General features: G+C 33.7%; 1 protein-coding gene across 2 annotated transcripts in view; it reads right to left on the bottom strand.

Moving 5' to 3' along the window:
* Positions 1 to 25,371, bottom strand: part of LOC132759689 (uncharacterized) — a 121,791-nt gene that overhangs the window by 93,611 nt on the left and 2,809 nt on the right. Inside the window, exon 6 of one of the 2 annotated variants that reach the window (XR_009629757.1) lies at positions 21,783 to 25,211. The exons of the other annotated variant lie outside the window; for it this stretch is intronic. The gene's annotated coding sequence lies outside the window, so the exon portion shown is untranslated. Of the gene's footprint in view, positions 1 to 21,782; positions 25,212 to 25,371 lie in introns of those variants that run through there. 2 annotated transcript variants of the gene reach the window in all.

Raw genomic sequence — 25,371 nt, 5'->3', positions numbered from 1 at the left:
AATTTGGTGAATAATAATGAAACTAAAACTCTGACTGACACTTTGGAATTATGCTCGAGTTCAAGGGAACGGAACTTAACAGAGAAAGGCATGCAATACCGAGCAGAATTAAATGAAAAGGCTTTCAAGTCGTGTATATCCGATTGGCGTAGACAATCTGTTCAGGTTTCTATTACTATTTCAGATGTTTCTGATGTTAAGGTATTGCGCGATGAAAGGTCAAATCTTGAAAATAGATTTAAAGCAATATGCTCTTCTTTAGAAGCGTTAAAAGGTTTAAATGGAAATGTTGAATTTTTAACATCTTACAACCAGTCATTTGAAAAGATAGAGATGGAACATCAGCAAATTATGTGTAGAATTTCTGAGCGAATTTCTGAACTCAGAGTACACGATGATTTGCATTCTGTGCGTTCTTCTAAGAGTAGTAAATCGCACCGATCACATAATTCTACCAGTATTAAATCGCACCGATCATATAATTCTACCAGTAGTAGACATTCACATCCAGCAGTTGAAGCAGCTGCTTTAAAAGCAAAATTAAAATACATTGATATGGAAGCTAAGTCTCGGGCCCATTTAGAAAAAAATTCAACAATCAAAAAGTTAGAAACGGTTAAGGCAAGGTTAGAGACTTTAGATAATTTGTACGAAAAACAACAATTTGATTTTGAGGGAGAACTGAAGCAACCATTATCATTCAAAACTGAACAAGATAGTACACAGTATGTTCAAGATTATGTTGACACACATTCGCACCTTTACAATAAAAGCACTCCAGATAAACATCTGACTAGTCAAATTTCAGATACTGAAGGTCATTCTAAAATTGAAACTGGTCATACCCCACCCACTCATTCAAACCCTGCTGTTTTATTAAATCCTGCTGCAGATTCCTTTAGGCCTAGAGATTCAATGCAAAACACTATGCCATCTAGTACTATAGTTACTGCCCTTGATAAAAAAACTAGCTATACCAGAAATTTCGTCTTTGGATGGTCAAGATCATGACATCACAGGGAATTTTAAGGGTTTTGGCACCTGTTGAACATGGATTTGTAGAACTTGCAAAATCTTTAGCTGAACAAGTTAGTTTAAATAGATTACCCCCACCTGAACCTGGTATATTCTTTGGGGATCATTTGAAATACCCTGCATGGAAAGTTGCCTTTCAGACACTTGTTGAAAGAACGTCATATTTCGTCTTCAGAAAAAATTCATTATCTTAAGAGATATATTGGTGGCCCAGTTAAAGAGGTGGTTGAGAACTACTTTCTGTTGACTTCAAGTGATTCTTATGATGAGGCGAAAAGACTTCTTGAAGAGCGATATGGTGACCCCTTTATCTTGGCTAATGCGTTTCGTGACAAATTAGAAAGATGGCCCAAGGTAGCTGCGAGGGATGGCCAAGGTCTTCGAAGGTTTTCAGATTTTTTACGACAGTGTGAAACTGCGATGCGTAGTATTAGTAGTCTCAGTTGTCTTGATGATGATAGAGAAAACAGAAAGTTGTTAGTAAAAAACTTCCAGAGTGGGTTGTAACACGTTGGAATCGTTCTGTTGTTCAGTGGAAAGATAGGTTTGGGTCATTTCCTCCCTTTTCTGAGTTTGTAAAGTTTATTGCTAGTGAGGCCAAGGTTGCATGCGATCCAGTGACATCTTTGCAATCTTTGAAAGGAGATCAACAACGCTCTGAACCAGATCATTTAAACAGGCGTTATAAGCACGAAGAGTTGAGAAAGCCTGTTAGAAGTCATTCTTATTTGACTGAAACTAGGTCTAAGCCTCCTTCTAGTGTTTCACAATCAGTTAAGGTTATTTGTCATTTCTGTAAAAGAAATCATGATTTGGAATAATTGCTTTCTTTTTCTTGCTAAGTCTATGAAAGAAAGAAAAGACCTTTGTAAAAGAGAATAGTTTGTGCTTTTCTTGTTTTCAAACCTGGTCATATTTCGAGGAACTGTAAACAGAGAAAACAATGCAAAACTTGTTCAAAATATCACCCGTCTTCTCTACATGGTGATTTACAGAAACAAAATGTAGTTTCTTGTAGTTCAGTGGGCAATACTAGTACCAAATCAGTGATAAAGACCGAACCACAACCTCCTGTACCAAATACCTCTGTCACTGTCAAATCTCTTTCAAATGCGTCTTTTATGAGTGATACCAAATCTAGTCTTTAAGTGTTCAATGATAGTGCCAGTATATGTGTCTCAGCAAGATAATCCTAAAGAAAGGCTTGTGTATGCTCTTCTTGACACTCAGTCAGATACGACATTCATACTCGATGATACATGTCAAGAACTTGGCATTGACGGTGTAGAAACCAAGCTTTTGCTTTCTACTAAGCATGCGGAAAACCGTACTGTCACTACAAGGCGGATTAAGAATTTAGTTGTGCGTGCCTTTGATAGTGATTTGCGTTTGGAGATACCTAATGCGTATACGCGAAATATAATGCCAGCCAATCGATCACATATTTCCATCACCACAGATAGCCAGGAAGTGGCCATATTTGGAACACATTGCGGACAAATTGATGCCTGTAAGTGATTGCGAAGTAGGACTGCTTATTGGCTACGATTGTTCAAGAGCACTCCTCCCACGTGAGATTATTGCCCCAGTTGACGATGGTCCTTATGCCCAGAGGACGGACTTGGGTTGGGGAATAGTTGGCATCACAGGCTGAGACAGTACCAGTGATAGCGAATATGATCAAATTGGAGTTAGTCATCGCATCATCTTCTTGTGAAGTCTCTCCAGATTTAACCATTAATAAGCCGGATGTACTTGGTCCTACTCATGTTCCTATTGTCATTCAGAAATAGGGTTAAAGAGCTGGTCAATCCTAATGAAGTTGCGAAGATGATGGAGCTAGACTTTAGCGAGTACCATAAATCTGACAAGACATCTCTTTCACAAGAAGACCAAAAGTTTCTTGCAGTGTTGCATGACGGTATACATATGATAGATGGACATTATGAGATGCCATTACCATTTAAAAATGGTGTTCCAAACTTGCCTAACAATAAACCATCAGCTCTCCATCGGTTTAGACAGTTGCAGTCAAAATTTCAAAGGTGCAGTTTATATAGAAATCGTTATGTGACCTTCATGAATGAAATGATAATGAATGGCCATGCTGAGAAAGTTCCTGACACGGCAGATGAACGCAATGATGGCTGTGTATGGTACATACCACACCATGGTGTCTGCCACCCTCAAAAACCTGATAAGGTCAGAGTAGTGTTTGATTGTAGTGCACAATACAAAGACAGGTCACTCAACAGTCATTTGTTACAAGGTCCAGATTTGACAAGTCATTTGGTCGGGGTTTCTATGTAGATTTCGAAAGGAAAGTGTGGCATTTACTTGTGACATTCGGCAGATGTTTCATCAATTTAGAGTAAATCCAGAAACATCGCGATTTCTTAAGGTTCCTGTGGTGGAAAGGCGGTAATTGTAATGACGTTGTTGAAGAGTATCGCATGACTGTTCATTTATTTGGAGCAGCATCGTCTCCCGGTTGTGCTAATTTTGCTCTGAAACAGGTAGCTTCTGACTATGCGGCTGAGTTCGGTCCCGATGTGGGCAAGTTTCATTAGGCGAGATTTCTATGTTGATGATGGCCTTAAGGCTGTGCCTTCTGTCCAAGATGCCATAAGTCTGATAGATAGAAGTAGAGAAATGTGTCTTATGGGTGGTTTACATTTACACAAGTTCTTGTCAAATTCCAAGGAGGGTACTAAGTCATGTACCAGTCAGTGATAGATCCAATGCGTTAAAAGATAATGATTTGATGTGTGATGATTTGCCAGTTGAACGTGCTTTAGGTATCCAGTGGTGCGTGGAGTCTGATACCTTTCAGTTTCGTATTTACTCTGAAGGACAAACCTTTCTCTCGACGTGGTGTTTCTGTCGACCTTGAGTTCTGTTTATGATCCTCTTGGTTTTCTATCACCTGTTATTTTGGTAGGTAAGCAAATGCTTCAGCAAATGTGTAAGGACCAAATTGATTGGGACAGTCCACTTCCTGACGATTGTAGGCCCAAATGGGAGAAATGGAGAATGGATCTTCATCATTTGGAAACTTTGCGTGTCAGAAGGTGTGTGAAACCAGAAAACTTTGGTGATGTTGTTCAAGCTGAACTGCACAATTTCTCGGATGCAAGTACAAAGGGTTATGGGCAATGTTCATACTTAAGACTGGTAGACTCAGAAAATCGTGTTCATTGTTCTTTGTTAATGGGCAAATCCAGAGTATCCCCCTTAAAACAAGTTACCATTCCACGTTTAGAGCTAAATGCAGCTGTTGTTTCAGTTAAGTTCAGGCAACTTCTTGCAAAATGATATGGATTTTGATGGTCTAGAGCAGGGTATTGGATCGGATGTAACGTAGTGCTTGGATTATAAATCTATATGACTCTGCGTAGATTCCCTGTATTGTTGCCCCGAACAGTACAAGAAATTAGAGTCTTTACGAAAACAAAACAGTGGAGATATGTCAAAACTTACTGATAATCCCCCAAAGCCCGCTGACCATTGGCTTCTTAGGGGTGCTTTCTTCTCGTGAATTGTTGAGTCGAAAATTGGTTTAACGTGGTCCCCGCAGTTTCTTGTGGGAACCCAACATTCCGCCTTTAAATGAAATTGATGACAGTTTCGGACCCCCTTTCTTTTCTGTAGATCCTGCGGTGAAAAATGCTTTGTTTTTAGGTTCAAAGTGCGTTTTTCTTATTATAAGAATGATTGTTATTTGAACCGTTTGACCTACTTTTCGCGATTGGAATCGTGCAAAGAAGTCAGTTGGAAGTTTGTCTCAGGTTTAAAGACATGCTTATTCAAAGGTCTGTCAAATGGTCTGGTATTGTATCTACCACGAGTGATATTAAGTCAAAAATAAAGGGTAACTATTTACCAATTCAAGTAGCGGAAGTTCAAAGGGCTGAAAGGGAAATAATTAAGATAGTTCAAAGGGATGCCTTTGATAAGGAATATCAGCTATTGTCTTCTGTGACAGTTGCCTCCCATGAGAAGAGCCCTCCCAAGTATCAAAATCAGTCATTGCGTAAAAACTCATTGATTAGACAGTTGGATCCTTTTATAGATAGTGATGGTATAATTAGGGTTGGTGGACGTCTTTCTAAGTTGAAACATACTTTGGGTGAGAAACATCCTATTATTTTACCAAGAAAGGGACATGTTACTAACCTTATCATGAGATATTTTCATGAAAGGATAAATCACCAAGGTCGTGGAATGACTGTAAATGAGATCAGGGCAAATGGTTTTTGGGTCATTGGATGTAGTTCTTCCGTGTCATATATGATATCTCGTTGTGTATTTTGTCGCAAACTCAGAGGTTCCCTGCAGGTGCAGAAAATGGCAGATTTGCCAGCCGATAGAGTAGAACCTGCACCCCCTTTTACATATTCGGCAGTTGATTATTTTGGACCATTCTATGTTAGAGAAGGTCGAAAGGAAATGAAGCGTTACGGGGTTTTGTTCACTTGTCTTTCCTGCAGAGCCGTTCACATAGAAGTTGCTCACTCTCTTGACACTAGTTCATTCATCAATGCTCTTCGCCGTTTTATTGCGATTCGTGGTTCCGTACGCCTTTTAAGATCTGATCGTGGTACAAACTTTGTTGGCGCTGAGAATGAACTCAAGGAAGCACTTTCTGAGATGGACACTGATCAGATTAGTCAATTTCTGTTAAATGAAGGTTGTGATTTTCATTTTCAAATGAACGTGCCTTCAGCAAGCCATATGGGTGGCATCTGGGAGCGGCAGATTCGCTCTATTCGTAATGTTCTATCGGCTCTGATGCTTCAAAATGGTACTCAGTTAGATGATGAGGCTCTTCATACCTTTATGTGTGAAGCTGCGGCAATTGTTAACAGTCGCCCATTGTCTGTAACAAACCTAAATGATCCACTCTCTGCTGATCCAATTACTCCAAATCACTTACTTACTTCTAAGTCAAAATTAATTCTTCCACCGCCTGGCAAATTTCAAAGGTCTGACATGTATTCGCGGAAACGTTGGCGCAGAATTCAATTTCTAGCTAATGAATTTTGGACTAGGTGGTCAAAAGAATACTTACAAAATCAGCAAATCAGAACAAAATGGGTTTCGGTTCAGCGAAATCTTTGCGTTGATGACATTGTTATGATTAAAGACGAGAACCTTCCGCGAGGTCAGTGGCGCTTAGGTAAAGTGTCCGAGGTATTTTCTAGTAATGATAGTTTGGTTCGCAAAGTAAGAGTTTTAGTAGGGGATCCTATGTTGGACAATAAGGGAAAACGTAAAAATATAATGTGTTTCTTAGATAGGCCAATTCACAAATTAGTTCTATTGCAAGAGAAGGAGTAATTCCCCGTCGGAGAGCCTTAAGTGTTTGAACTAAATTGAACTAAATTGTATGTATTTGAATTCAGAAATGTTTGTTTTGAAAAGGATGTATATTTGACAATACATTTTGTATTGTATAATCTGTACTTGTTTATTGTAAAATTAGAAATTTCTAATTTTAGGGAGCCATGTTACGGTTAAGGTACGGTATGTGTTGGACTTTTTACGTGTCAGTAAGAAATGAGTTGCTTCCCTTAGTTTTTGGACGCCTTTTTTGTGCTTTTTTGGAGGCAAAGATTTTTCATCGAAATTGTTACAAATAACACAGTATGTTCAAGATTATGTTGACACACATTCGCACCTTTACAATAAAAGCACTCCAGATAAACATCTGACTAGTCAAATTTCAGATACTGAAGGTCATTCTAAAATTGAAACTGGTCATACCCCACCCACTCATTCAAACCCTGCTGTTTTATTAAATCCTGCTGCAGATTCCTTTAGGCCTAGAGATTCAATGCAAAACACTATGCCATCTAGTACTATAGTTACTGCCCTTGATAAAAAAACTAGCTATACCAGAAATTTCGTCTTTGGATGGTCAAGATCATGACATCACAGGGAATTTTAAGGGTTTTGGCACCTGTTGAACATGGATTTGTAGAACTTGCAAAATCTTTAGCTGAACAAGTTAGTTTAAATAGATTACCCCCACCTGAACCTGGTATATTCTTTGGGGATCATTTGAAATACCCTGCATGGAAAGTTGCCTTTCAGACACTTGTTGAAGAACGTCATATTTCGTCTTCAGAAAAAATTCATTATCTTAAGAGATATATTGGTGGCCCAGTTAAAGAGGTGGTTGAGAACTACTTTCTGTTGACTTCAAGTGATTCTTATGATGAGGCGAAAAGACTTCTTGAAGAGCGATATGGTGACCCCTTTATCTTGGCTAATGCGTTTCGTGACAAATTAGAAAGATGGCCCAAGGTAGCTGCGAGGGATGGCCAAGGTCTTCGAAGGTTTTCAGATTTTTTACGACAGTGTGAAACTGCGATGCGTAGTATTAGTAGTCTCAGTTGTCTTGATGATGATAGAGAAAACAGAAAGTTGTTAGTAAAACTTCCAGAGTGGGTTGTAACACGTTGGAATCGTTCTGTTGTTCAGTGGAAAGATAGGTTTGGGTCATTTCCTCCCTTTTCTGAGTTTGTAAAGTTTATTGCTAGTGAGGCCAAGGTTGCATGCGATCCAGTGACATCTTTGCAATCTTTGAAAGGAGATCAACAACGCTCTGAACCAGATCATTTAAACAGGCGTTATAAGCACGAAGAGTTGAGAAAGCCTGTCAGAAGTCATTCTTATTTGACTGAAACTAGGTCTAAGCCTCCTTCTAGTGTTTCACAATCAGTTAAGGTTATTTGTCATTTCTGTAAAAGAAATCATGATTTGGATAATTGCTTTCTTTTTCTTGCTAAGTCTATAGAAGAAAGAAAGACCTTTGTAAAAGAGAATAGTTTGTGCTTTTCTTGTTTCAAACCTGGTCATATTTCGAGGAACTGTAAACAGAGAAAACAATGCAAAACTTGTTCAAAATATCACCCGTCTTCTCTACATGGTGATTTACAGAAACAAAATGTAGTTTCTAGTAGTTCAGTGGGCAATACTAGTACCAAATCAGTGATAAAGACCGAACCACAACCTCCTGTACCAAATACCTCTGTCACTGTCAAATCTCTTTCAAATGCGTCTTTTATGAGTGATACCAAATCTAGTCTTAAGTGTTCAATGATAGTGCCAGTATATGTGTCTCAGCAAGATAATCCTAAAGAAAGGCTTGTGTATGCTCTTCTTGACACTCAGTCAGATACGACATTCATACTCGATGATACATGTCAAGAACTTGGCATTGACGGTGTAGAAACCAAGCTTTTGCTTTCTACTAAGCATGCGGAAAACCGTACTGTCACTACAAGGCGGATTAAGAATTTAGTTGTGCGTGCCTTTGATAGTGATTTGCGTTTGGAGATACCTAATGCGTATACGCGAAATATAATGCCAGCCAATCGATCACATATTCCATCACCACAGATAGCCAGGAAGTGGCCATATTTGGAACACATTGCGGACAAATTGATGCCTGTAAGTGATTGCGAAGTAGGACTGCTTATTGGCTACGATTGTTCAAGAGCACTCCTCCCACGTGAGATTATTGCCCCAGTTGACGATGGTCCTTATGCCCAGAGGACGGACTTGGGTTGGGGAATAGTTGGCATCACAGGCTGAGACAGTACCAGTGATAGCGAATATGATCAAATTGGAGTTAGTCATCGCATCATCTCTTGTGAAGTCTCTCCAGATTTAACCATTAATAAGCCGGATGTACTTGGTCCTACTCATGTCCTATTGTCATTCAGAAATAGGGTTAAAGAGCTGGTCAATCCTAATGAAGTTGCGAAGATGATGGAGCTAGACTTTAGCGAGTACCATAAATCTGACAAGACATCTCTTTCACAAGAAGACCAAAAGTTTCTTGCAGTGTTGCATGACGGTATACATATGATAGATGGACATTATGAGATGCCATTACCATTTAAAATGGTGTTCCAAACTTGCCTAACAATAAACCATCAGCTCTCCATCGGTTTAGACAGTTGCAGTCAAAATTTCAAAGGTGCAGTTTATATAGAAATCGTTATGTGACCTTCATGAATGAAATAACTGCGTATTTGCAACGTTCTTTTACGTTAGCATTTAATATAAGATAAAATAAAGTGAATGCAGTTGTATTTTGCGAAGTCAATCCTCCAGATTGCGAATCCATTTCACCGAAATCGGGTTGCTGGCAGGAACACTTGGTGACATTATAAATATAATATATGTACATAATTATGCAAATAAAGCAATTTTCAAACATCGAAGAATATGTAAAATATGTACTGTAAATATTTGTGCATATTAAATGTAATTATTAAAAGATATGCATTCATTTCTTATTGTAAAATTTGACTTAAACTTTATAGAAAATAAGTGTTTTATTATCTCCCTTTATTAACATGAAATGTTAAATTCGGTAATTTTTTTTTATAAATAATGCTTTTTGTAACCTTCAATATTGATAAATCTTAATTTGAGCATCATATTTATGATTTAAAACCATATAAAATTATGTTACAGGATCTTTAACAGTTCTTTCTGTGTGATTACACTAAGGAAGCAGGAATCAAAATGCTAAAATGTTCTGCCGGCGGAATATTAGATAACAAAATAATTAACCTATTTTACAAAATATTTCAGACTTAAATTGTACCGCCAGCGGACACTAAGTATGATAACATCTATTAAAACATACTAGGATATAACATAAAGGATTCTGTTCCGGCGGCTGAACATTTACTTATTACCAGATATCCAAATTGGTAACAACCTTGCAAGTTTTTGTTAAAATTGTCTTAACGTAACATCAAATAATACAACTCATTTGAAATTGTTCATCCAGAGGAACAGAAATATGATTTCATCCTGCTCCGTCGGCGGACTCATTACAAGATATTAAAAGTCTTAACAACCTTGCGAAGTTTAAATATAATTTCTTAAGGAATATTATTTATTAAGTTTAATTTGTAATTGTCCACCAGCGGAACCTATAAGCTTCAGATCAAGGAGAAATATGTATACATCTACGAGATGTGCGCAACACATCCTCTTAATACCCAGGGCAAAATCTTGACATTGCATCATCTAAGGTGACCTTGACCTCAGACCTGGTGACCTGGTTCATGTGCATGACACAAAGTCTCATGATAAACATTTGTGTCAAAAATTCTTTGACGAATTAGCATAATACTTCAAAGCACGAGCAAGATACAGTGCGGACAAACAAATTTTGATATTTTTATGTGACCTTTGACCTCTTATGACATTGACCTTCATTTGGTGCAATACTATTTGTGTGTGACGCACCAACCTATCAAGGTAAATATTTGTACCAAATGTTTTTGCAATACTTCAAAAATAAGCAAGATATAGACCGGACAAACCTGAATGGACGCAGGACCCACAAAGCCCGAAATATACGCTAAGTCGAGCTCATTGAACATGTTGAAAGCGGGCTACACAAATCATGCTTATTATTTTGTTCTGTTTGCAGTTCATTTATTTGACTTAATACAAGAAATTAGAATTCTTAACAACCTCGGACAGTTTGATAAAAAATATAAGTCTGAGGGTTACATAATAATACAAACATTCATTTAAGATTCTTCCGCCAGCGGTTTAGAAAATTATTTCTATCTAATGCAAAATTAGATATTATCATAAATGTTTCTGTTCTGCTCTTGGTACATTTACTTATTACAAAATACATGTATCACAATTCCTAACAACCATGCAACATTTTATCAATTTTAATAGGTCGGTCTTGGTCACACTTGTGGTTTTTGTCCAAGTATAAATACTTTTCATAAATGAATAAGTTATGAAAATATAATTCGCCTTGAAAGATTATAAGTATGGTTACACGTTTCAGAAATATTTTAAGTATCGGTTATAAGGGAATGTTTTATATTGCACAGATCCATGTTTACCGTCATTTTATGTTTTGCAAATACCACAATGGTAACACATCAACCTTATTAGCAGGATATCGCAGAGTCGGCTTAATGGTAAATGTAAGCCCCTTGTTTGACGATCAACATTGAATAGAGAGTACTGGTCAGACCGGGGTCATATTAATTTAATTAATATAAAATCATATAATATCAATATTTCTTTGATGTGTTTTGAAGTACCGTGGCAAAACTTGGACGCAATGTTGGGATACGATAAGACCAGCCGCCTATGCACCCGAACGAGTGTACACTAAATATGATAAGAAGCGTAAAAACTTTTGCAATTTACTTTTCTTGTATATGAACATAGTTTGGGTCAGTGTTTTCCATTTATAATTGGCATTTAGTGACTTAATTGCCAGATGAAAATGACGCATCTTTGAAAATTTATAGATAAAAAAGACGCAGCTATGATAAATTTTAGATATAAAAGATACTGCTGTGAAATTTCATACATGTGAAAGATGCCGATGTGAAAGGACGTAGATTTAAAAAACGGTGCAACTGAAAAATATCATTAAAAGAAAATATAACGATTCAGTACATCAAATCAGATTCAAATCAGACAGAAAATACGTTTAGCTTATTAACGTCTTTTTCAAATAAAACACGACAAAGAAATAAGCTAAATTGTTCACAAGTCCAACTCAAACAATTTTCTTATCTATTTGTTCATATTTTCTTGCAGTGCACACATTTACATTAAAACTTTAGATAGTCAATGTTCTTATCGGATTAAAGTACATCAATACATTATTATTTAATACTTTCTTTGGTATATATTTTCTTTGATGTATTAATGACGTTCATTGTTTGGATAGACAAAACAATTGAAAGAACAATTTAAAATATTTATGGCTATTCCTGATTACCTTGTCTTAGGCAGTTTTAATGAATATTATGTTTTGAGTGTTTTGTATAGTTGAATATAACAACCTGAATAAGCGGTTATATGGTTCTTTTAACTTAACATGATGTATCAATGAATTTAAATGTAGACCTTACTCATTTTTACGTCATTGTGATAATTTTTGTTATTGAGAATCAGATTTCCAAAAACATTTAAAGATGTCTGTATAGTGCACTTTTGTTATTTTGCTGAATGAAAAGAGTACATGAATTGAACATAAATTAATATCTCATAATTTCAGGACATGGTGGAATAAGTGATGAAACATTAAAAGAGATGAAGTCGGTTCGAAATCTGTACAATATCATGAGAACAAGAAAATTGTTGAGTCGGGAAAATCTCATATACCTGCAAGCAATGTTGTATATAATAAGTCTAGTTGATCTTATTAAGGTGTTGAATATTCTAGAACTGTTGGAAACATAATTCATTTCTACCACGCATCTGCCCTCACAGGCAAGTTGTAATTTATACATTTTCAACGACGAACATAATAAACTTAGAGGCAAAACTATTTATTGTTCATTTTATCTTATTTTGCAAGATTGGTTTTCATGTTTAATGATTCGACCAGAAGAACATAGCATGATTATCGTAATAGTTGTAAACCATACATATGGCGTTTTCATACATTTTCTGTTTATACTTAATTTGCAAATCTTACCATTACAAAGTAACTGATACTAGTTATTGTAACGTATAAATTCAATTATAAATTGTATTTACTTACAGAAAATGGATTCAGGTACGTTAAATGTCACGTTGAAGGACGCAACTTTCAAAATTGTTCGCAAAGTTACGTGCAAGACGTCCGTAATAAAGTTGCAACTATCTTGTTCATTCCAGCACTATTTGTGATGATCGCTGGTGTTGAACCATCATCAAGTCTTCTAATAACACTCATGATACCTGAGAGATATGGTACCATTTTAAAAAGTCTGCTTGAAGATCATTTTTGCACGACTGAAATGAAAGAGCTCGCAATTGATTACGTTGAAAAAGACAAAGTCTACAATGTCGAAGGTGAATGTCATAGACAAGACTTAATTACTTCGAATTTTAGAAACATTAAGCTGTAAGATTAGCTACTACTATCGAAATATAAATTTCTCTTATGATATTGAAATTGAAAGTAATCAATTTGCAATAAATCCCTGATTTGAGAGTTATAAAACCTACATAGTATTTATCTCGTCATATCAAACGTTTAAATACCTTAAATGTTCAGCTGAACTTACATTTTTAACTGGAAGAAAAAAATCAAAAAGGACACTTAAGTCATCAGATTTGGAGAAGCTAGAGAACAAAGAGGAAGGTGCATCATCTAGCCAGAAATCATTGCAAGAATTCGAGTGACTGTCAGCCAGCATGATAAAGTTAATATACATACATTGCTTTCCGCAAACACTATGGTTGACGCAAATCGTTTGACTGAAAGATTCAGTATACGACAAAGCCAGTTTGAATTAGCACTTAGCGATTTACAGTCCCAATTATTACCACTCAAATTTGAATTAGAAAAACTTTGGTTTTTCGCGGAAATCGATATAAATGAGATGGACAGGATGCTTTTGGAAAGTTTTAAGAAGCTAATGCATTCGTTCGCAAATGAAGGTATGCACTTTCTTTTATTTAAATTATTTTCTTTTACAGCAAAATTATAAGCAAAATATAGATATATGCGGCGTAAATATTTAACTTATAATTGTGATCAAACGGCTGTAAACGTTATGAATTATGTCATTGTATCTGATATATTATTTTAACTTTTTATCACATCGTTTTCTAGCAAGCAAATTATATGGATTTGAGATTCTTTTACGTAGTCTGAAAATAAAGGAAACTTTCCCTTCCATATGATAAAACAAACAAGATTGTCATCTTGTATACCTCATATGTTTAATACTGAGTTTCACAAAGAACCATAAAAATATCCAATGGGGAATTGTTTCTGATATTTTGTCAATTGTGCCTTAATGCATGCATTTTACATAGGTAATGACATGTTCTGTGTTCGCTTTCCTTCGTCAGTTTCCACAATTCATGTAGAAGTAAACGAAAAGACTCTTCAGATTTTGAGGAAAATAAGCAATTCCCTTAGACCCCGCGAAAGAGAAACTCTATTTAAGAAGTACACATGGGACTCGGATGACGAGCTTAAACGTACCATCGACACGGACAGAACTTCACTTCTTGCTAATATCTTACTTAAGGAGATTAACAAAACCAAGGAATTAGTTGACGTTGGTAAGTTTATTGTTTATCATTGCAATATAATTACGCATGTTTGTCTCATTCAGTTAACATAGTTCTATAATAAGACAATGTTTGCTAAATAGATTCAAGGTTGTAAGGTCTTTGTGCTGTTTGTATACTGCATAGACATATCACTGACCATTTGTACAATATTTTAAATGATAAACACAAGGGTCAGTGGACGATAGGTCGTTGACTTCAACCTACTTGTCCCGCACCGCCGTAGGATAGAATCCCGCCAGGAATCATGAAATATTTCACGTAAGGTAGCTACCTTATCCAGGGGACACAGGTGGTTCTACTCTGTCTGTTCATTCCTGAAATAGTGCCGGAGGGGCATATGGGTTCCCTTTTTTTATTTTAAACTTTAAGCCGGGGAATCATCGCTTCATCTTCGTCGAAAAAGCTATCACTTCAATATGCAACTAGAATTTCATCTAACAGCAAAAATCCAGCTAAAAGTTTTATTTTAAACTGAAAAATTTGTTATCAAACCAAAGGAAATTAAACATTAGTCTTTCGTTTAAAAGATTATTTAGAAAAACTTAAAATTAATCCAGACAGTATCCTTCAAAATGACGATGAGGATATTCCACCTTGGACTTATCATTCCCCGAAATAAATATTAACCTTTCAAATATAAAAAAAGTCACCAAATTCACCTGAACATTTCAAAGAGAAGTTTCTAGCAATTAAGGAAGAATATGAAGATTTTATACATATTTATACGGTTGATTCAAAAGAAGGTTCCAAAGAAGGTGTAGCTATCTGTGTAGCTTGTAATGAAAATTTTACTGTCAAGCATTTTCTTCTTGAATGTCATGTTTTTTTCACAGGCCCGTAATAGATTTTATTGTGTAAATTCACTCAAAGAACTTTTTAATACAATTCCATCAAAAAACATCATTGATTATTTGAAAGAGATAAACTTGTATTCTCGAATCTAATTGGCTCATTTTTAGTGTCATTTACAAAGTGTTACATAACATTTTAAGTCTATTATACGTATTATAGCATTCGGCACAATATGGCCAGTTATGTGTTGACGTGCCGTAAAAATCCAAACAAACAAACAAAAAATCTGTTGAAGGTATAACTTTAAATGAATTTGACATTATTTTCCACTAAAATATTTCACCTAAATTAGATTGTAGTAATAAACAAAAATACAACTATCCTTTTGCGCATATGACCATCACATACTCTAGACACTTTTTATCATTTAAATGATATACATGTATAATAATTATACATTACAACTACATTATTTCAACGCTTACTCTTTATGCAGACAACTTTATCTCACAACGCTTAAGGGATATTGGACGCTGTGATCTTGCAAAGAATTTCACGACCTCAGAAGAGACAAGCTAGAAACTGACATGAATCCGAAATCGAAGCCAAATACTTCACAGAACAAAGGTCAGTATCCTTGACAAGAACGTCAGGCAGAGATGTCAACAGAGATCAACCAGCAAACAATACGCAGCTCCTCAACAAGGTCGCTGAACAAGTCCAAGAAATACATAATACTATTTAAAAGAACAAAAAAGCATGTTTGCAAAGTCACGGATACGCAAACGGCTTTGGGTTATCATATGACCCTCCGCCGTATTCACCTTTCCCCTTTTTTAATTAAAAATGACAAAAGAAATGTATAAGATATTTTATTTATTTGACTTCTTAGCACTTTTTTCTATTTTTTAATTTAGAAAAAAAGTTATTTTTTCACATGTACGAGTATATTGCAAGTTATTAAAGATTTAAATCATATATTATTGAGAAATACTGTTTTGGCTTCAATAATGTTATAGTTGTCATTAGCAATCTTTAAACTTTACAGTATAGTAAAAAGTTGTTTATTATATTGGTTATTTAACATTTACTTTTACATGAATCGCAATACATTGATCAGGATGAAGATTAAGGTAGTAGGTAAAGGGAGACAACAAGACCGCACACTCTTGATTTTATAACTGTGGCGAAAGGGAAACTATGTATTGAACTGCAAAATTGCATTAAACTACTCGCTAGATTAAATGTGCTACGTATTTTAATTATTTAAGTTACACATATGCGAGAACTTAAACTACAAAAATCATTTAATTTAACGTGCTACCTTTTACAAAATATGCTTAACCCAAAACGATTCAAACACATCAGGTCATATTGTATCTTTATCATTTTACAGAAATTCGAGTTAGCTGTAAATTTGAAGTATCCTGTTAAGTTGTTAGACATATAATAGGAAATAATAATTGAAAAAAAATATTATGTTACATTGCATATAATCATTGTAATGCCGCAACAAGTATAAGTTTTGCATATTGTATAGATATTTTGTTATTATTTAGAAAACACTACTATTATTTGACCGACATGACAGTAATTTCAAAGTTGTGACATAACTTTACATGCTTCATTATCTATGCAAATGAAATGTATTTAACTCTATAAACAATAACTTTACCATTAAATGATTGTCGTATGAACGAGTATATTTTTTAACTTTCTTTCATTTTTTGTCACAACTTTATATGCAACTTAGCGTTATAATGACAAGTACCTGATATTAGACTTCATTTTTTTTCTGTATAGTATACATTAACTTTTTTGTACTTTTATTTAAGTCTAATGTTAAGTTTATTAAGGAGAAATAATACTCACAGATAATTATGATAAATAAGTGATTTCTTTTGCGGAGTTGATTTTCATTTGTCTCTTTACAAGTACAATTGTGTATAATTAATATCAATTTTCAGCCGTTGTTTAATAGAATATTATAATTATTTGTAATTTTACGACAACCATTGATTTGCTCCACGTTTGTTTAACAAGTTTATGAGGGTGATACAACAGATAAGTGTTTGTTCTGTATTGTATCAATTGTTATATGTTCCACCTACATATAGACATGTGTGTGTGTGTGTGTCTTTATCTTTACAATGGATGAAAGTTTTATTTTCTTGTGCAATGCTTCTTTTCTTTTAAAGAGTTTGTGTTGTGTTAGAATTAAGTAACATGTTCCTCATTTAGAATTATAAGTTTGAACCATACATATTTAGAAAAATGTGAAATTCATAGCCACAGTATATGAAACATTATATATATTTGAGTGTTTATGCGAGCGCGTGCATGTCTTTGTGTGCTTATGCAGCACGAGCGTGTCTTTGTGTGCTGTTTATGTGCGTGAGCGAGCGCCTTATATTTTGTGTATGTACATGTATGTGAGTATCTCCTATAAGCATAAAACATAACAACGAGGTGTTATAAATGAGCAAAAAACAGTTGTTTTATATAAAAGTATACCTGAAATAGACAAAATGGAGATAATATATCATAAATTGTTATTCAAATGAATGATATCAATATGAATTATGCCCATGTAAAGGTATATAGTGAGTGAACAGATGAGAGTCAAAATAAATATTCATTGTGCCATAATTCCTTTTGATTTAATAAATTCACTTCGCATAAAGAATAAATAACCGCTGAATTCAAACGAAATTTCAGTAAATATCATTTAGAATTTACCTGTAACGTTCAATTTATAAAAAGAGTGGGGCAGTCATTTTATATTTTAGGCAGATTTTAAATTTTATCCTAAACATTTTCAAATATAATCTGTTCGTCAGGCATCATCTAAACAGTCAATCTTTTGAAATATACAGTCAATTCAGCTCAACTTTAAAATTAAAATATGAGCATAATGTCACTTTAATAAAGATCATAATAGTAAGAACATAAAGAAATATTATACAAACCATCTGTATATAAAAATCTGTCGTCATACATACGAATATTAATGGCATTATTGTTATTACACGTTGATCTCAAACATTTTTGCGTGTAATACCGACATCATTTAAGTTAAAAGTTGTATTAAGGAAATATGTTTTCTATTACTTAAAGTTCGAATATCAGTCTAACGACCACATAGGTTATGATAATGAAGCCCATTATGTAAACAACCATCTGGCTACAAATCCAGATATGTAAAGTTGTAAAAAATGATTGGATCGTCTGTATAGATTCAAAACAACATTTAGTTTTTCAATCTTTTTTAATTTGTTTGTATGTTCATTGTGAACGATACAACTTCTTTTAAAGTACCATACCTACAAATGAGACATATTATTTCAAGAAAATCAAACTTGAGAGAAATTTTCTTAAGACATCAAGGAAAATGAAAAGATTCAATAGAGTAGAATAGAAAAAATAGAACCCCTAAAGAAGTCCAAAACAACAAAACTGAAAATGTTGCAGGCTCGTTTTGATTGAGCTTGTTCATGGGGAGTATTGTCAAGTGCAAACAACCTTTTTACTTGTTATGTGCTATCAATTACTGAGTTTGCAGTATGTATCACCATATTTCTACTGCGTGACTAACACGGTAAGGTTTTTATGCATTTTGATATCTTGTTCCTCGTTTTGGTAACTAACTGGATATTTAGCGCTGTTACCTTTTTTTGTTCACTTTACATTTATTGTTCACTTTTAAATACATGTTAAGAATGTTCATGAACATTAAACATGGACCAGGGACATGTCGCTTTAAACTGTTTAATGAAAATATGATAACAACTGAAATGACAAAAATATAGCGTATTACGTTACACTCTTAAAAATCAGTGGATTTTAAGATGAAGATTAAAAGCAACATTTACTTTACTTAACATTTACATGTATATTACGAAGGTAAATATTGTTTGATAATACATTTGTTAAGTCCATACTGAAAATATAAAAAAATACCTGACATTTGATTTTGTTGTTACAAAACTGTTATATAATCAATTTTCGCAGTTTCTTTTGTATCATACTAATCTTGGCGCTCTTGTGGGCTCCTCTCCGATTTCCCTGTTTTGTGTCCATTATTATGTCGCCCTATTTTTAACTGTCATTGTTTTTAACATTTTACTAAAAAGAAGTTATAAATTTGTTCTATCAAGTTCTGCATTTTGAATAATATTATTTTCACAATTAATTTGAATCTTATTGTGTTGACTTATTGATTTAAGAAATTTGGATTATAATGCATATTGTAACTTTACTTCTAAAAGTAAACAATGGTTTTTAAAGATCCTATATGTTGAAATTCAGGTTGTATACCACACTTAAGTAAAATTTATATACATGTATGCATATAATTATGCTTATAAAACAATTTTAAAACATCTAAGAATATCTAAAAAATGTACTGCAAATATTTGTATACATTTAATGAAATCATTAAAATACATGCAATCGTTTCTTATTGAAAAATTTGACTTAGATTTTATAGAAAAAAAATCTCTAATTACCTCCCTTTATTGGCATGAAATGTTAAATTCGGTTATATCTTTATAAATAAGTAATGTTTTTTTTTAACTTACAATATTGATAAATCTAATTTTGAGCACCATATTTATGATATAAAAATGTGTTACAGGATCTTTAAGGAATTTGTATTTTATTTCTTAATGGATACATCATGTTCTATTTTTTAGTACTTTAAAATGTAAAACCTTCGTATAACAATAAATTTACTTGAATCAAGATTGCTTGTTTTGGTTTGTTTTTTATGTCGCACCATCACAGTAATAATTATATAGCAGCTTTCAATTTTTACTAGTGAAAGAATACCTCTGGTGCCCTCTGTGCATTACTTCAAACACATACTCGTGCCTGAGCAGAACCACCGACGTTTCATATACTAGTTCGATGACTGCCTCATATAAAAAGCGCGATTCTAATCCACATTCCATTCGCGAATGGTTCGAAGCCAAAGACCTAACCCACACAGCGGCTACGGACGGCCCTAAACATCTCGTATGTTTTTTATAACGTATACTTATTGAGGGAAATAATATATGTACTGACTTAAAAGCGTACAATGGCAGCGATGAAAATGTAAAACCTTCGTATAACAATAAATTTACTTGAATCAAGATTGCTTGTTTTGGTTTGTTTTTTTATGTCGCACCATCACAGTAATAATTATATAGCAGCTTTCAATTTTTACTAGTGAAAGAATACCTCTGGTGCCCTCTGTACATTACTTCAAACACAAACTCGTGCATAGATAGCATTTGAAGCCCTTAGCAGACTATTGGTTGCATGGAGATAACTTGGCCACATCGAAGCACGAATACTTGATTGGTCTAAGAAATGGTTAGTAATAACTTGAAAATACGTTAAACTACCTGCACTCTTTAACAAGCTTTCCTTCCTGAGTTATCACATTTCATGAAATCTTAGATAGTTTTTAGAGCCCTCGAAAAACACAACAACAAAAAACAACCACAACATATTTATGAGGTATGCTATGCTAAAGGCTAACGACAATGTCATTCGCTCGGTGCACCAAGTTTTGTCTTGATTAGTTACAATCATTTACATAATCTCATTTAATCGTACACCAACGAAATTACTTATGAGTTTATGTTATCGCTGCATCATTGTAATAACAGAATAACGTGTGAAAACATGAACTAAAATATATAAATGTCTGAATATTGTTGTAAACAGCGTAAAAAGTATTAGAAGAATTTGATTTATTACACAGAAAACAAATCATTAACATTACTAACTAAAATTCATTTTGTAAGATTTAATAGCATTTGTGTTGATTTTTATAATTGTGATGTTAATCAGAGACATAGATAACTGTTATCTATGTCTCTGTGTTTATCAATTAATACTACTTACAAAAACATCAACTACCCATATACCCATATACTATATTATTGCTCGTCATAGTGATGAATGACAGAAACATATATATTATATGGATTATATTATCATACTAACCGGATATATTAATATATATGCGCTAAGAATTGCGCTCGTTACAGATACCTTACCAACGCACAGTTCATGTTCTATTCAGATTAAGTACTATTGTACATTATTCCGAATGTTTTGCAAATCATTTTTTGCATAATTATACTTATCGTATACACTGTCCATAAGAGAGGGGCCAGATATCAAATTTTTAAACAAATATGCTTTCACTGATGCCCACCTGGTAAGGAAAGTAATTCCATTGAATACACACAAGACTAACAAGACTTGTAAATGTAATGTGTCATGACAGTAGTGCAACAGTGTCACTATTGCATAAAATATCAAAGCATGTACATTTTCTTTTTCACCTATAATCCTACTCATTTTCTACAAATATCTACAACTAATCATAGTAAGGAGTATAAAAATCCATATGTAAATAAGCCAAAACAAAAACTTTCACGGACTTTACTTCTCAAAATGTCCTTTGCATGTTTCGCGGCAAGTGGTATATCATGATAAAACAAGCATTGGTGCTGATGCAAAGCATCAAAGGGCGTCCAAGCAAGAAATGCAGCAAATGACGATGAACTAGTAGGCATCTGATTACTAGATATTCTTATAACTTATGTGTTAAGTGGTTAATTAGATTTTACCAGAATTGTATATCATAGATAAATTGAGGAAAAAGACATTGTTCATCATGAACTTTGGTAGTTTTGCTAGAGATTAGAATATTCAATGTAATTTCTTTGGAACATACATAACAATAGTCAAAATGAACAAAGTCTGTTTTTTTCATTCATTATTTTAATTGTTACAAATATACAAATAGTAACAAAAGGGACTAATATAGTAATATAACATGCATTGTTTTCATGTCAAATTAAAAAATGGTTTCTTTTTATACCTTGGATTTAAGATTTCAAGTCCCAGATAAATACTAAAAGTAGAACACACACTGGAATATAAAAAACGGATTGGGATGAATTTCAAAAAGACCAAATTCAGGAATTTTTGTTTGTTATACACGTTTTATGGTGATACATTATTTATCAATGGAAGACTGTTACCTAAATTTTAGACCATTATGAGGAAATACTCTAACATCATGTTCGTGCGAGTCAAAGATATAAAAGCTGCTTGACATTGCCGATATATAAAGAGCTAATGTTAATTGATTTATTGGGAGATCAATATACTATTTTGTTGAATTGCTTCAAAACCCTCTGTGTTAACATTCCTAAAATATATAACATCTCACGTTCAAACTGCATACGAAAGTTTCTGTTGTTAAAATGTCACAGTATTCGGCAAATCAATATTCCACTAAAAACCACCATAAAACCGATTGCCTTCAATCAAAATAGAATCAACTTCTTACAGACAAATTTCGAGAAATAAGGGTCGGTTTAAATATTCACAGTAAAAAATGTCAGACGACAATCAGGGCCGTAAAAAAAGGAGCTATATACCGGAAAGAACGAATGACCATTTCGTTAAGACTAAAACTACTTCTATAAATACATTTTCGGACTTTTTCAATGTTATGGTTATCTAGCTATTTATAGCTTTCGCATTCATGTACAATTTGTTCCCGTGCTCATTCATTAATATAACATTCTGCGAATCACCGAAGGGGAAACCAATATATGACTTTACATAATAGGAATCGGAAGAAGTTCTTGAATCCGAATTTATTTATAGCTGTAAATCGAAGAGATTAATTGATAAAAATCGGGCCCATGGACAAAAATAGTTAACACAAATAGCAATGAATGTTATATTTATAAAGTATATCAGTATACCATCAAAAAAAGTAACATTTTCTTTTAGATAATAATATTATGTACAAATTTATAACATTTATAATGGTTCATGATTAACACGATGTTAAGATTTTTATGTTAAGAACCATCAAACAAATATGTGACTTTAAATTTATTACTTTCCAGTGGTAAACTCGAAAAATCGCCGCCATGATAAACATTAATTGTACCTCACACTATCGACATACCTTCTAGCACCCTTATTTAATATCATATATTTTCTTTACAAAATAATTATATTATATATATTAAAGAAGAAAAAACAAATAAGCTTTATATCAAACATCGTTTATTTTGAATAGTGGTCGTGAACATAACAAAGTTACATAATGCAACTTGAAATGACAAGTATGTCCATTAAATATTAAAAACATATTTACAAAAATCGTATCAATAATTCTTACCACAAGGAAATTATTTCGTAAAATGCATGTCATGTCCGAAATACAATCATTGAACAATTTGTCTTATCGTCGATTTAAATTCCTCACCTCAACGGCGTTTGTTATATTGTAAACATAAAAACTAGTTATGGCAATGAAAATAAATTCTATCACAGGGGAATTATTCAGTACAATGAATGCCATGTCCGAAATATACAATAATTGAACGGTTGTCATATCGTTGTTTTTATATCTTGCCGATTTACAATAATTCTTTACCTACAAAATGTAGTATCAAACTCCCACAAGTTGCAAGTGGTAGATATGGCGTGCCCTTAAATATTTGATGAGAATGTCAACTTTGTTTCAACAATACTTTTCACGCTTCTGTTGTATGGTTATTATATTGCCTATGTATGTTCACGACTACTATGACACCATTACGCGTAACGGTTTAAATTTAATACAAATAATATATGAAGTGTGGTACCATACGTAAGCAGGAAACATCTGTAGATAAGTCTATCATATGTACATGTCAAGGTATATCCTTTCGAAACATTGGTTCAAACCTTCATTCAAGTACTAATACCTGCTATTTCTTTTGGAATTCATATGGCCTGAGATAATCACTAACGTAACCTTTGAACTTTAAACTTAAAGTCCTGCTTTGCAAAGTAAGCATTTCAAATTGATGTATTTTCGCGATTAAGGTATAAACAGTTTATGCCGTATTAATATAAAAGTAGGTATTGTAACAAATATTATTTTACTTTTTGAAACTATGATTGTGTATGTAGCAAGTACATTTTTAAGAAACACAACCAAAAACATATTTGCAGATCTGTACTTTATTTCAAACTAGGTATAAAAAGACGGTAGAATTATTAGTTTAATGAAAATACAGGACACCGAATCAATGATATGGCAAATATGTAAAGATGTGAATCAAGACCTAAATCATTATATTTCGTTTGCTTATCAAAAATGTTGTTCTATCATTTTATCATATTAAGCAATTAAATAACCATGCTGTCTTGATTAATAACCCCAATGTAAAAAGTTTCATAATAATTACATTAAAATTGACTTTTATATAGCTCTGCTAATAATTAAATTTACTAATTTATTAAGTCTATTAATGGTCACATATTTCGTGTACATGCATCACAGTTTAGTTTGAGACATTTTGACTTACACAAGTGTGTAAAAAAACTAGAAAAGAAAAAAAAAATGTTTCAAATCGTTTGTGCTGTATACAACAATGTTACAATTGGAGCATGATCGTTTTTGTTCCCAAATCCGAAAGCATTGTATAAAAAATTTCTTACTGAAATTAATGTTAAAAAGTCAGATTATACGTTCGAAAAACATCCAAAATATATGCAGATATAAATCACTTTAAAACCATTTGAAATTGAATTAACCGTTTACATGTTACATGATTTTTACGTCCATCTATTAAACTATTTATTGCGTTATATCCTTTCGACGGCCACCACCTTTTCAAGCATTTTCATAGAGACCCCCTACCTCAAAGTGTCGCCTCTCAGTCCGTATAGGCAGTTACTGGCGATGTTTCAACCCTATGATATTCTGATTTAGTGGTGTGTGACATAAAAGCGCTCGTCAGAGCACGCGATTTCAGGACGTGACGACATGCGCAGGCTGTTATGGTGATGTATGCGCGGCTAACTTAAAAAACAAACAAAAAAAAAACAACAAAAAAAACCGGAAGTATAAACGCAGTGCAGCTGTCTCCTACATGGTTAACTTTGTGTTTGTTCCCCACCTTGACCATTTATCTGTTCGAAAAATATAACATTTTGGCAGGAAAAGTCACGTGACACGCACCTGGTGAGAAACATGTGTTGGCGGTAGAATTCAAATTTCCAATTTTTTGTCAAATTCGCACGCAAACACGTCTTTAAATGGTAATAGCGGTGTTCGAAATTCGTCCTTGACCTTGATCACGTGACATCCTGTATTATGCCATGCATATGTTTCAATGTTGGAGCCTAATCCAAATTTGAGGAATTAATATGGAATCTACGGAAGCCCAAAGGTGCCACCTTCGCGAATACGTTTTATTACGTTACAGCTGCTGAAAGGATATATAATATAAACAAACACCTTATCAATATAAGTTGCTCTTTCATACAGATAAGTCAACGCACTATAATACTATCTATTCATTCATAGTAATGCAACTTATCAATACGTGTTAATGCATAAATCAATGTAGAAGGCCCTTAAAATTTCAT

Source organism: Ruditapes philippinarum, unplaced genomic scaffold (assembly GCF_026571515.1).
Source record: "Ruditapes philippinarum isolate M1 unplaced genomic scaffold, ASM2657151v2 ctg9876_1_1_1_1, whole genome shotgun sequence".
Lineage (NCBI taxonomy): Eukaryota > Metazoa > Mollusca > Bivalvia > Venerida > Veneridae > Ruditapes > Ruditapes philippinarum.
This window is presented reverse-complemented; position numbering and strand designations above follow the sequence as displayed.